At 42.3% G+C, this 14482-nt stretch overlaps 1 long non-coding RNA gene across 1 annotated transcript in view; it reads left to right on the forward strand.

Annotated features, from left to right (window-relative positions):
• Positions 1-606: 606 nt before the first annotated feature.
• The window catches only part of LOC123373139, a 36725-nt gene continuing 22849 nt past the window's right edge, over positions 607-14482 (forward strand). The window contains exon 1 of the long non-coding RNA XR_006580581.1: positions 607-754. This is a non-coding gene — a long non-coding RNA (uncharacterized LOC123373139). The remainder of the gene's footprint in view (positions 755-14482) is intronic.

Raw genomic sequence — 14482 nt, forward strand, 5'->3', positions numbered from 1 at the left:
TGCTTTACTGGTTGATATAATGAGACTTCTCACAGTTTGTGTTAGACCTTCTTCATTATGGCATTGCAAATACTTCAAGAAAATGTCATGTAAATTTCTTGTGGTTCTTTCATGACTTCTGCACTTGCATTGAGCTCATTTTTAAGAATTAGCTAAATAGCTAAAGACATTAAGTAGTAAGTAATACAACAGCACTGAAAACCATGCAAAGCCTAGGCCAAAACTGTCCAAAATCTTAGATTAGGAAACAAAGGAACAGGTGGGCACCACATGAGCAGGTGAAAATTGGAATGGTTAGAGATGATAGCTTTGTATTCTTAAATCTTTCATCCCAAGATATGCATGTGCACCTGCTATGTATTAGGTATTGTTTTACCTGTAACTTAAAAATCCCTAAACAAATGAGCAGACACCCCATGAAGTATATTAAAGAATAAAATTAATGAGTGACTGTAAGATGGCTTCATTACTGTTCGATCACGGTAAAGCAGGAAGCATTTATGGGGATGTATGCACAATTAGAACTGTTAAAATGCCAATATTCTCATCATCTGTCTGCCTGTCTTTTTCTTTTCCCACACCTTTCCAGGAAGACTAAACGCACTGGGCCAAGGAAGACTAGAGTCACCCACTGGCACAAACAAGCTCAATTTCATCGATGTCAGCAGAAGTCCTCTCATGTCAGATGTGAATACGGCCCATTGAGCTCACTCTCTGGAAAATTAAGGAAATGACAAGTGAATGACCAAGCCTGGTAAGTTCTAAAATATTAGCTCATCTTGAGGCCTGATCAGTTTTTCTTGTCCTTCCTGCCTTCTAGCAGGAAGAAGCCCTGCTTTTGTACTGTAATTTCTTATATCACCAGCAGAAGGCAGGGCTGGCAGCATCATTAGTGATAATATGGAATTCCTGAAGATAAGATCGCTACCTTCAGAAGCAGCCTTAAGAAAACTAGAGGAGGGCAGAGGGGAAAGAGAAACACTTGTGACTACCCCCTAAGACTTTTGGTAGCTTGGAAGCAGCATAAGAAGAAACCCTTTCAAAATAGATGCAAAGCTGTTGGGGTCAGGGGGTAGATGAGGCAAAAGAACTGGCCATAGTGGAAGGGAGAGAGGTGTCAGGGCCAACCAGCAAAAGTGTCTCTGTTCCCTTGCTTGTGCTGTTACCAGCCTTGACACTCTCTGATGTTGCTTAAAACATGCACTATTTACAGCACTCTGCCACCAAGCAAGCAATGTGCATTAATGGAAGGAACGGTGTGGACTCAAAACACTCAGACAGTCAAACCACTCTAAGGAATGCGATACACTCATGCTGTCATCTCTAATACCTGAAAAGTTACTGCTTCCACATCCTTCGCTGCTAGAGCCAAATAATGTTCTTGGGGAGATGAGAGGAGGATATACTCTGAAGTGTCACATGTGGAAAAGGGGATATTACTCATTCCTGCTATGAGCAGTTATTTTTGGGAAAAGATTTGTAGACACCATGAGCTGCTCTATTTCCCCTGAGTCTCAAAGGAGAATGTTCCAAAATACAGAAAAGTAGAATAATTCCTGGACTTCATTACTACCACCAAAATATTGTAGAGAAAAGCAGAGGACAATCAAAACCAGAATAGATTTTCATCATTTTGCCCCAATAGGCATATTTGCTAAAGAAGCAAAAGCTAGAAAGCAAAGATCTGTATGCCAGATGGAGAAGAAAAACAATTTTTTCTGTCCATTTGTTGGAGAAATTGTTTAAGAACAGTTTATCCTTGTGATAATGTGATCCCTGTAACACTGCCAATGTCTATGGGCCATAGTGTGATTGTTGTATAAGTGATGGCCATACAAATTAAAGTTGCCTGGGAACTAGTGCATTAACTTACACACCCAATGTAGCCAAGGTGTAATTTAAACAAGGACATTCGTTCATTTCAGTCCCATGTGAAGCAAAGGGACTTTATATAGGAATACACAGGATCAGAATAAGGCTTTAAGTTGTGTTCATCCATGTTTGTACATGCTTTCTAGGCTTGTAGGAGCGTATAATATGCTGAGGATTTCCTTGGCCAAATATTTTAAATAGCTTGATCTTACTACCTATCTAATAAGTAAACCCAATAAATCACATATGTTTGAAGGTAGAGCAAGCAGATTTCTCTGATAAGCAAGTTACCCTAGACACTTGCCAGTATTTCTTTTTGATTCATTCCAGTTTGCATATTCAAAAGCTGGTTGGCGTAACTGACTGTCTGTTAATTGAAAAGCATGACACCACCATGGAGCATAACAAAACGGGGCACATAATACTTACCTGAAGATGTGGGCTTAACTAACCAAAGACAACAGCACAGTCCTTTGTTTGGACCCTGGTTTCTCCTTTACTTTACCCCACCTCATTTCTGTTATTTTCACCTGTTGTGTTATGCCTATACCTTGGCTCTGACTATGTTACGAGCTAGGGGTGTGATTCCCAGCTCCAATCGACATACTTGCACTAGTTCTCATGGAGCTGGCATGCTAAAACTAATAGTGTAGCCAAGGTAGCACGGGTAGCTGGAACCACAGCACGGACTAGCTGTGCCAAGTACAAACCTGCCTGGCACCCTGTGGATAGGTACTTGGGGTGGCTAGCTCTTGCCACTGCTTCTGCTCCCTGTGCTAGCTCAGTTGCTCTAATATTTCTAGCATATAAGCTCAATGAGAGCTAGCAAGTACAGCAGGGGAAGGGATAGCTCAGTGGTTTGAGCATTGGCCTGCTAAACCCAGGGTTGTGAGTTCAATCCTTGAGGAGGCCACTGAGGGATCTAGGGCAAAAATTGGTCCTGATAGTGAAGGCAGGGGGCTGGACTCAATGACCTTTCAAGGTCCCTTCCAGTTCTAGGAGATTGGAATATCTCCAATTATTACCTTTTTTTTTATTACATCTATGCATGCTGGGAATCACACCCCTAGTCCATATGTAGACAGTTCTTCAGGGCAGGAACCATGTCCTTTAATTGTTTGCAAAGTACCATGTACACCTATGGCACAACTAACAACAACGACATATTTAAAATACACAGGGAAAGACTGAGCCTACCATGAATATACAAAGAACCTTCCCCTTTGCACAGGGGATGGGCATTGCGGCAGTGGCAACCCTTGCACTTCCTTGATTGCAGAAAATTGTATAGCTAGTGCAATTGTCAAGGCTAGACTTTCCGAAGTGGGGGGGAGGGGGCAGGGTGCTCCCCTGAGGCTGCAGGATTTACCACTTCGCCCAAGAGGATACTGTGTCTGCAACACACAATAGAGCCAGAGCATATTGTTACTGAGGACGGGGTTGAAGAAATTAAAAAATGAATTGGAAACAAAATCTTGAATGTGCCATAGGAGGAGTGTGATATTCCACGTGTCTGACTCCTGTTCACAATAGTGAACTCATCCTTTACTGCCTTTTATCTCAGCAAATTATGGAACATCAGGTACTGACTCCTCTGTAACTAAAGAAGTCAGGTTGATAATTAATGAAAATTAAGCCATGAAAAGGCATAAAAGCCCAGATTTGAATGCCTGTTTATGACACTGTTTATTATGCAATTGCTCAACATCAAAAAGAGCCAACCCATTGTGGCACTTTAATTTCTTTATTTTATGACGTTGACGAATGTTATGCCAAGAAATGTTGTTTCGGAACAGTTTCCTAACACTGCCAGGGTGTTTCCATCCTACTGGATTTCTTGAAACAAGCTGGGACTCAGAGCACCTCTAAAAAAGATTTTACTTACGTAGCTATAGAAGAAAGGAGAGGTTATCTCATTGGAGGAGAGGAGCTCCTGGGAGGATAAAAGGGAAAGCCATGCCATCAGTATACTAATGCTCTGATCTCCTCTAGTCAAATAACTCCTAAATTCCACTCACCAATTTCCATACATCTGCCATGATATTTTTGTTACTTTTCTAAATTTAAAGGAGCAAACAAGGAGGGACATACTTGGGTACTAGTGGGACAGAGAGGGGACTCCTCCCACTGCAAAAGGAGGAAGTGGGCGAAAATTGCAGTGTGGTGGTGAAGCCTCTCGTGAACTCACTAGAGCACTGTGATCAGTATTAAAAGGAGGGCAGTCATATAGTGCCTGTGGCTGTGCATGGAAATTGCATCATCGTTTCTATTTGGCCATGGCCATAAAGCCACTCTCCCTGTCTCCCCAGACATAAAGAAAAGAAGGAAAGAGGTTTCCAGTAGTGCAGAAGCATGATCAAGGGATGGGAGAACCAAGGGGAAAGGAAAGCTTTGAAAAGAGTTAGAGGGGCCTGGGTTGGGGGTAGTCAACATACTTAGGACTGTAGTAACGGCAAAACAGTCCCTTCCCTTTTTTCCTTTTTACGCATTCCCATAACAGAAATTACTAAGGGATCACATGACTAAGTTAATGGCCATTAATTTCAAGACAGCTTAAAGGAATTAGTCATTCCCATGCACATTGTCAACCAGAGGAATTTGCTGAGAGAGGTCACATTAAATGCTTTGTCTGGATAATTTCACAATCAGTAATATTTATTGTTACACAAGCTAGTTAAGAGTAACCAAACCTTATGCTTCAGAGCATAAGCTGATCACATGTGAGGGTTATTAGCAAAGAGTGAAACTGAATGCAAGTCAAGTTGAACATGTGGAACTTTATTAAGCCCTGTGCATTTAGGGTGACACCTCTCCAAAATCAACCCTGTTTTGAGGTAGCTGTGCTAGGTAATCTACAAGCATGCTCAGTACACACTGCCAGCTGTCCCTTTTCTTAGGTAGCTATTCCAGGAAATCTGTAAGGGTAGTCATTACACACTTCCAGCTGTCCAGTTTTATGGGCTCAGGAACATCCTGGACGTCCTAGCTTTTGTATCATAGAGACAGCAACACTACAGTGCACTGCTCTGCATTCTGTTTTCCTGGTATCCCATCAATAACAGTCCTTCCAAGGAACATGGACCCTCTGACTTCAGTTCCATGAAACATCTTCCCTATTTAAAAAAAATTAATATAAAGATTAAAAACAAATAATTGATGTCTAGGCTCCACCCCCCAGTCTCTTTGTTCACAGGTTGCTAGCACATTGCCAGGTTTGAGTCTCATTTTTACCACAGACTTAGCTGGTTACACAGTCTTTGAGAAAGTTTGGTATCCTCAACAGATGACCACACCAGGAGTGACCCATCTCTGTCTCCCTGTCACCTGTTTCTGAACGCTCTGCCTGTGGAGTCTCCATCATCCCTGTGGGATTGGCCTCCAGATGTTTGTCTCTGCATTCTGTGAGGATCTCTGTAGGCTTTGTCTGGGTGTTGTGTGTGCAGGCTCATAAATATCTCCTGTTCCTTTGGATCACTTGTCCCTCTTGCGTAGTCTCCTCTTATGACTAGGGTGCCATTGCATCCCTGATGACTCCTTTAGTCCACTCCTTCTGGACTCTCTCTAATGGCTGGATCCTCACAGAAATGCCCTGTTTCCAGGGCCATTAGGTTCTTGGATGACCTTCATACTCTAGTGCCTGCTTTCTCTGATTGGCAGCCATTTCTTCATGGTGGTATCCCAATCCTTCGGGCTGCAACAGCTGTCCCCACATTGTTAGCAGAGGTTTGGTACTTCATCCCATCAGTGCTTGTGCCAGACTGTTTAGCTGTGATGGGGTATTGCGGTATGCCAAAAATGCTAACAAGGGACAGTAATTAGCCCTTTTGAAGGGGGAGATTTGAGGAGGATCAGGATTTCGGAAGTTGGATGAATTGTTTATGGTGCTACACTATGGATGTGGGAGATCCTGATTTGTATTGTTGTCCCTTTGCCTGGCACTAGCAGATTAGGGGCTTGCGAGTCAGTTTCCTGACTGGAGCAGAAGTCAGTGGGGCAGAGTCAGTGTATTATATTAGTGTCGTGTCTTTATTTACAAAATGTACATAAGTCCTGTTTCCTGGAAAGTGAGCACAGGCAATTCCATCCTGCAGGAACCTCAGCCAAGGCCCCACTGCCCTTTCACCAAGGAGCAGCTCCATCAAGTCTCTCCCTCTCTTGAACTCCCACTCAGATCTAACTCCTTAACATACAGCTTCCCCTTCCTTCCCCAGCTCCTGAATTTTACACCAGGGCAACCCCTTTGCTCAAAGCTCCTCACTTTGGATGACATGCAATCCAAACGTGGCCTGGCAACTCACCTTCCTTTTTGTGCATCTGCTCTGCAGTAGCTGAACCTCAGAAAAGTTTGCGAGTGCAGGCCATTCAAGGAGAATGCTTTAACTCCCATTGTACCTGTAAAGAGTGTAGTCACTGCCTAAGTTCCCTCTAAGGTATGCGCCTGCGTGATCACGCAGGAAGCCACCAAGGGCCGCGCACTTAACTTCCTCAGCCCTGGGGCTGCGGCACAGCGAGGAGACATCCCTCTCCCTCCCAGCTCCAGGATTGCGATGGGGAGAGATGCCTCTCCCTCCCAGCTCTGGGGCAGTGGGGAGATGCCTCCCTCTGCCCAGGGGCTGCAGTGGGGAGAGGCACCTCTGCCCCAGTCCCAGTCCCAGCACTGCTGTGGTGGGGAGAGGCACCTCTCCCCCAGCACCAGCCCTAGCTCCGGAGCTGCTGTGTGGGGAGAGATGTTCTCCCCCAGCCCAGGTGCTGCTGCAGGGAGAGAGGGCAGTAGGGACTCCTGTCTCCCTGCCGTAGCCCCGGGGCAGCCTGCACCTCAAACCCCACATCCTTGGCCCCTCCCCAGAGCCCGGACCCCCAGCCAGAGCGCTCACCTCCCTCACCCTAACTCTCTGCCCCAACTCTGATCCCCCTCCTACACTCCAACCCCACCCCTGCCACACATCACCTCCATATTGGTGCACATAGCAAAATTCATTCCGCACATCTATGGGAAAAATTAGAGGGAACATTGGACTGCCGGGCAACTTTAATTCTTTCTATGGGGAGGTACATCTTGAGTGCTTATATATCAGAGATTCCTACTGTTCAAGCCACTAGCACCTTTCACCATAACAGTATTGCTCAACTGCAACACACACACATATCTTCATCTCTGCTCCTTAATTTTATTTCAATGCAACATTAACCCTGGATTCTTTTTGCTCATTTTGGTAGACAAGTGATCTGTTAATCAGGCAGATATTGCATTTTTAGTGCAAGTCTTGTGCAGAAGTCTTGCTTTTCTCATTCAGCTTTAGCCCTGACTGCTGAGTGATTAATGGGACCCATGCAAATATATTGCACACTATACTTCTATTGATTAGCTGCCTAAACCTGCCAGATGGCTCAAGTGAAAGATAATCAACAGGAGAAGATTTACCCTGAACAATAATATCTTCAAAGGACCAACTATTAAAATAATAAAAGAGTATCTTTAAATAAATCACACATGCAATCAGGATGTGAGGGAAGACCTCATTTAGAGAACAAGGGCTTTAAATAGAAGAATGAGTCAAAATATCAGTGTAACCTCTAAAGTTGCTTCTGTAATAAACTTGGAACCAAGAGATGAATAAACATTTACTAACAGTGTCAGGTGTCAGTCACTCTGGCCATGAGGACATCCTCACACATGATATATTGTCTCATGTGCAACCTCCCTGGAAGAACAGGGTACAGCAGGACAGGGTTGTGGTAACTTCAGGGCAAGAACACAGATGACCAAAGTAAGAGTAGCCCAGCTGCTCAAGTGTCACACTGTCAAGTTGTGATTTTGTCACTATTCCAGCTGGGCAAAACTTGCCAGTTTCTCTTCACATTCATATTAGGGCTTTCATGCAATAAAAAAAATTTCTCGTGATTAATTGCATGATCAGCCACACTGCTAAACAATAATACAATACCATTTATTTAAATATTTGTTGATATTTTCTACATTTTCAAATATATTGATTTCAATTACAACACAGAATACAAAGTGTATAGTGTTCATTTTATATTATTTTTATCACAAATATTTGCTCTGTAAAAAACAAAAGAAATAGTATTTTTCAATATACCTAATACAAGTACTGTAGTGCAATCTCTTTATCTTTAAAGTTGAACTTACAAATGTAGAATTACATACCATTCAGAACAACTGCATTAAGAAATAAAACAATGTAAAACTTACAAGCCTACAAGTCGACTCAGTCCTACTTCTTGTTCAGCCAATCACTCAAACAAGTTTGTTTTCATTTGCAGGAGATAATGCTGCCCGCTTCTTGTTTACATCACCTGAAAGTAAGAACAGGTGTTCACATGGCACTGTTGTAGCCGGCATCACAAGATATTTATGTGCCAGATGCACTAAAGATTCATGCCCCTTCATGCTTCAACCACCATTCCAGAGGACATGCGTCCATGCCGATGATGGGTTCTGCTCGATAACAATCCAAAGCGGGGCGGACTGATGCACGTTCATTTTCATTATCTGAGTCAGATGCCACCAGAAGAAGGTTGATTTTCTTTTTTGGTGATTCGGGTTCTGTAGTTTTCGCATCAGAGTGTTGCTTTTATAACTCTTCTGAAAGCATGTGCCACACGTCCTCCCTCTCAGATTTTGGAAGGCACTTCAGCTTCTTAAGCCTTGGGTCAAGTGCTGTAGCTATCTTTAGAAATCTCACATTGGTACCTTCTTTGTGTTTTGTCAAATCTGCAGTGAAAGTGTTCTTAAAATGAACAACATGTGCTGGGTTATCATCCGAGACTGCTATAATATGAAATATATGGCAGAATGTGAGTAAAACAGAGCAGGAGACATGCAGTTCTCCCCCAAGGAGTTCAGTCACAAATTTAATTAACACTTTTTTTTTTAACGAGCATCATCAGCATGGAAGCATGTCCTCTGGAATGGTGGCTGAAGTATGAAGGGGAATTCAAATGTTTAGCATATCTTGCACGTAAATACCTTGCAAATCCGGCTACAAAAGTGCCATGCAAATATCTGTTCTCACTTTCAGGTGACATTGTAAATAGTAAGCGGGCAGCATTATGTCCCATAAATGTAAACAAACTTATTTGTTTGAGTGATTGGCTGAGTGTACATGTAGGCTCTAAAGTATTACATTGTTTTGTTTTTGTGTGCAGTTATGTAACACAAAATATCTACATTTGTAAGTTGCACTTTCATAATAAAGAGATTGCACTACAGTACTTGTATGAGGTGAACTGAAAAATAGTATTTATTTTATCACTTTTACAGTGCAAATATTTGTAATAAAAAATAATATAAAGTAAGCGCTGTACACTCTGCATTCTGTGTTGTAATTGAAATCAATATATTTGAAAAGTAGAAAAACATCCATAATATTTAACAAATATCAATTGGTATTCTATTGTTTAACAATGCGACTAAAAGTGAGATTAATCATGATTAATTTTATTGAGTTAATCATGTGAGTTAACTCCGATTAATTGACAGTCCTAATTTATATTTTAATTAACTTTTAAAAGCTAGAGGAAATTCTACAGGTTTTTCACATGCCAAGTATGTGGCCCCGGGGGAGTGTGACCGTAGGTGGAATGCACACTTTGTCCCCTTTTCCTTCTGCATGTCTAGATCTGTAGAAACCAGGCAGATCTGCCACTCTGCAGCTGCTTGTCTGCCTGGCTTTGGGCAGTTGCCCATCGTTCGGTGTTAGAACAGCACCTAGAACAATGGGGTCCTGGGGTGCTGGGGGTTGGGGTGCAGCCTACTGCCAGGGATCACTTACCACCGGTGGCTCCTGGTTGGCAGAGTAGTCTGGCTGCCACTAAGGCAGGCTCCCTGCATACCCTGGCCCCATGCCGCTCCCGGAAGGGGGCAATGCACTCCTGCAGTCCCCGGGGAGGAGACCGGGGGGCACATAGCTCTGTGCACTGCTCCTCTCTGAAGCACCACCCCTGCAGCTCCCATTGGCTACAGCTCCCCATTCCCAGCCAATGGGAGCTGTGGGAGCAGTGCTTGCATTCAGGAGCAGCGCGTGGAGGAAACCCCTACCCCCGGGGCCACACTGGCCGCTTCTGGGAGTGGCGTGGGGCTGGGGCAGGCAGGGAGCCTGCCTTAGCAGCAGCCCCACTGCCGCAGCACCACCAGAGATCGCAATCAACTGGGAGATCTTCTAGGATTGACTGGTTGGTGACCACTGGACTAGATGATCACAGAGATCCCTTCTGGTCTTGGAATCTGTGAATCTATGGAAAATGTACTGTTAATGTCCTGAACTATTTGGGAAATCCAGCTGTGATTTTGGGTGCTGAGCACTTCTGAACATTCTGGCTTTAGTGCTTAGTCACCATAGCAATAAGTGTACTTTATAGATGACTGATGGACATAACTGTAAACTTTTAAATGAGCCCCAGATGCTACAAGGGGAAATTTAAAACCTGCACATTGGACCTACTTGTTTAGGGTTATACAATGGGGGAAATTTCCTCCTGGCCTCAAGAAGCTGATTATTTTTGCCGTGAAACACAAAGACGGATTGCCCATATCATTTTACCCAGCTCATGATGCTGCAGTCAAGGTGCTATGTAAATCTGTTCTTTTCTGAAAACAATATTTAATACATTTCATTAAATAAACAAGAGAGAAGAGAGGAAAGAGGATGGTTTTCACACATTTCAGTTGGCCTCTTATGCAACAAGACACATATCATTGCCTTAGTCATACTACTTGTTGGTGACATTTTCACCAACTCACTTTAACGAATGTTTAGATGCTTTTCATTCTTCAAAATGATTGCTTTTTTCCAGGAAGACAATTTGATGAGCTTTGTTCTGATGCTGCTTTGGTGATAGAAATGTGATGAATAAATAAAAATATATATATATATATATATTTAGATATGTTGTGCTATATTATAATCATCATAAAACCATTGTTCCTTTAATTCTATTTAATTTCTGACAAATCACTAGATTTTCTGGATTCTGTATATTAATTATGTATCCATGTCATATGTGACATCCTTCCCACTCATTGGGGTATAATTTTGAACTCCGCCACAAATTCTTTATGTCATTTTAATTTTCCATTGAGTGATAATTTTCTGTAATATTAAAAACAATCTACATTGTTTTAATAGAGCTTTAAAAGACTGAAAAATGAGGTATGTAAACAAAAACTCATCTATTGATGGACTTGTATATAGTTTTTGCAATAATATTTTGCAAATATTATCACTTTTTCTTTTTGTGGAATATCCAAACAGATTATAATTTTCTTGAATAATCTTTATTTGAAATAATTCAACTTAAAAAAACTGAATAACAGTTCAAATGTTGCTCTGTGTTGTTCAGTTGTGACTAGTCAAATGAGTCACATTGTAGCTTATTTTTTTCCTGATTGAGACCCTGATTCAACAAAGCACATATTTAAATTGCAGTAAAGTCAATGGGAGTCAAGAACACTTCACAGAGGTGTTGTGAGGTATGTCACTTAGTCATTCTGTCCCTCAATGCCTCAATGCCTCATATCGGGAGAATAGCACTTCCCTACTTCACAGAGTATTGAAAAAATTTCACAAGATCCTTCAGAAATCTGTTGGATCCACACCTAGATCAAGATTTTAGAAAATGAGACCTGGTCTACACTACAGAGTTAAGTAGCTTACATTGACCTAACTTTGTAGCGTCTACACTAAAATGTAGCTCCCACTGATATAACTTGCCCACTATACTGACTTTTAATAACTCCACCTCCGTGAGAGGTGTTGCCTTTAGGTCAATGTAGTTAGGTTGAGGCAGTGTCAGTAGAGACATCACATTGCTTATATTGACTGTTGCTTTCAGAAGCTGTCCCACAATGCCCCAGACTGACAGTTAAATCAGTGCAAGCACTGTAGGTGAGGACCCACTCCTCAGCCTCTCAAATAGGTTTGGCCTGAGTTTCAGAAACGTTGAGCACCTAGTAAGTCATAAGGTCTTCAGAGGGGGCTCAGCATATTTGAAAATGTTGCCAGGCATACTCAGAAACCTAAATATGAAGCCTTGTCAGCAATTTAAGTCACTCTTGAAAATACTGGCCTTAAAATTGGCAGTCCAAATGGACAAGTGTAGCATACATGTTACACAAGAGGGAGAGGTAAAAGAACATTGATGATCCACTGACCAACAAAACACCTGAGCTAGAGATAACCTTGAGAAAAGCATTTTTCTCCAAAAAGGAAAGGTGGCGTATGCAACATTTGTGTTCAGGCAAGTAGGCCATGCACCAGATTAATTTCTATGCTAGATTAAACCAACGACTACTTACGTATAGGTTGGTTGACATGGATTGTGAAGTCAAGTGTAAATTGTGCAACGTTGTTCATTAAACAAATTCTGGAGAAGAGCTCTCAATGGGCCATAGCTTATGTAGGACAGAACTTTGGTTGTAAAGTCGGTCATAAATGTGCTGAAGTCACAAGCACTTAACATGGAAAACAGTAGTATGCACACAGATTGTGTAAAGGTATGCAAAGCTACCATACTAGAAGGCCAAATCTCAAGTAACACAGGGTTTCAAAACACTTACAATAGGTGTGATGGTTATATACACAGCTGGGATGAAATTCAGCTTGTCGACTGTTTGGAAAGGACTGAAAAGTGGTAAGAATGAATGTTTTGTGATATAATGCTGATACCAGAATTCAAACTCATGACTGGAACAGGGAAATGTACCTGTCTGGAAGAGGAAGATGTATGGCCAAAGGATAAGGACTCTACGTTGGTCAGAAAATACCTACAGGGGAAAATGCTACTGATTGGCAGAGGTACAGTACCATGAAAACACAACTAAAAGAGAAAAGATTTACCTCAAGTTCTCAATACCTGCAGCTTTCTCTGAATATGATCAATGAATGCAGAAAAATGATGCTGTAGAGAAGAAATCAGAAGTCAAAGTGATGAAGTAGGTAGACACTGAGGTAAAGCAGACTCAAGACTACAAGCAGTTGCGATCTGAAAAGTACTTGAAAATTAATTCAAGACAGTACAGGAAAAAAACTGATAGATTTTATAAAGTGAAGGTTAAAAAGGTGTTAAAACATGCAAAGACTAAGGGCTTGTCTACACTTACCGAGGGATCGATGAGTGGCGATCGATGTATCAGTGGTTGATAGCGGTTAGAGGGTCTAGTGAAGACCCACTAAATCGACCGCAGATCACTCTTCCATACACTCCTGTACACTACTGGATTGACAAGAGTAGGGGGAGTCAACAGGAGAGCGTCTCCCATTGACATCGCGAAGTGTGGACCTCGCAATAAGTAGATCTAACTACGTTGATTTCAGTTACGCTATTCACGTAATTCAAAGTGCGCAGCTTAGATTGAATTTCCCCTATAGTGTAGACAAGGCCTAAGAGTACAAGTGAAGATCTGGTGGCAAGCACAGACAAACACAACTCAAACGGCTGTTGGAGGAAATCTGAATATGCATTGCCAATACCTCCATTCAGAGGCTTTCGAGAACACCAGGAAAAAAGAACAAGCAAGTTCATTATGGAGGAAAATAATTCCACCAAATTCCATAGATCCAAGAAGGATGTTAATGGTAAAATGCCTCTGAATTACAGCAACCGCTAAAAACTTTTCAGAAGCAGATTTCCTCTATCCCACTGCAAACACCACTGGGGCAAGGAGCCTCTTGGATGTGATTACAGTATGAGGAGCAAGAGCCCTAAAAGAAGGGTGCAGAACTGTAGTTGGGATAGGGCTTTCTATAAGAACCAAATGAGCCATTGCTAGGTTTGCAAAGTATTGGAAAAGTGCTGTCACAGGGTGTTTCCTGGAGGCCAGCTGGCCTTAGTGTTTGACAGACCTTGTGAAACATTTTGCTACCCAACCTCCCCAGAAATCTGCACCAAAATAAAAAAAATGTCCCACTTCAGCCCCCTTCTCTTTAAATCCTGACTCTGATCATATCCCTCGGCATTTATTGAATGACTAACAGTCACCGTGGGTAGCAGATAAATAGAGTAAACCATATGTCTCAGAAAACAGCCCATGTTTTCAGGGCATGTCCCTGTTAGCCGTGCAGAAAACAGTGTTTTGTCCTGGTTTTTATAAACCCCAGTAGACCCTGCTGGATCCACCAGGCAGCTGAGCTGTTTAAATGAAGAATGGGCTAGAAAGCACCCAGGCACCTCAGGACTCAGCAATAAATGTTGCCATGAAGATTCCCAGTGATGCCCCACTCAAGTCTTCACATGGAGTCAGATACAGATGGAGTCAGAGAGTCTGAGCACTGCTGAAAGGGCAAGATTACAAGTAGCATAGCTGCTCTGCCCCCCTATACAGACAGATACACACCTAGTCTGTGGGCTTGCATTCAGCTTCTGCTCACCTCCTCTTTGCAACAGGAGAGCACTGGATTATAGGGCATCAATTTTATTCCTATTTTTCAGATGCAGCAACTGAGGCCCCATTTAAATAAAAAGGGGAAAGGATTATAAAGTAAAGCACCAAAACCTGCACCCTTTTAAGCACCCAAATTTGAAATTTTGGGCCTGTGTAACTTGACAAATGCCACAGAGGGCTTCAAAGTCAGAAATGGGATTAGCCCCT

The sequence above is a fragment of the Mauremys mutica genome, chromosome 6 (genome assembly GCF_020497125.1).
Source record: "Mauremys mutica isolate MM-2020 ecotype Southern chromosome 6, ASM2049712v1, whole genome shotgun sequence".
Classification (NCBI taxonomy): Eukaryota; Metazoa; Chordata; order Testudines; family Geoemydidae; genus Mauremys; species Mauremys mutica.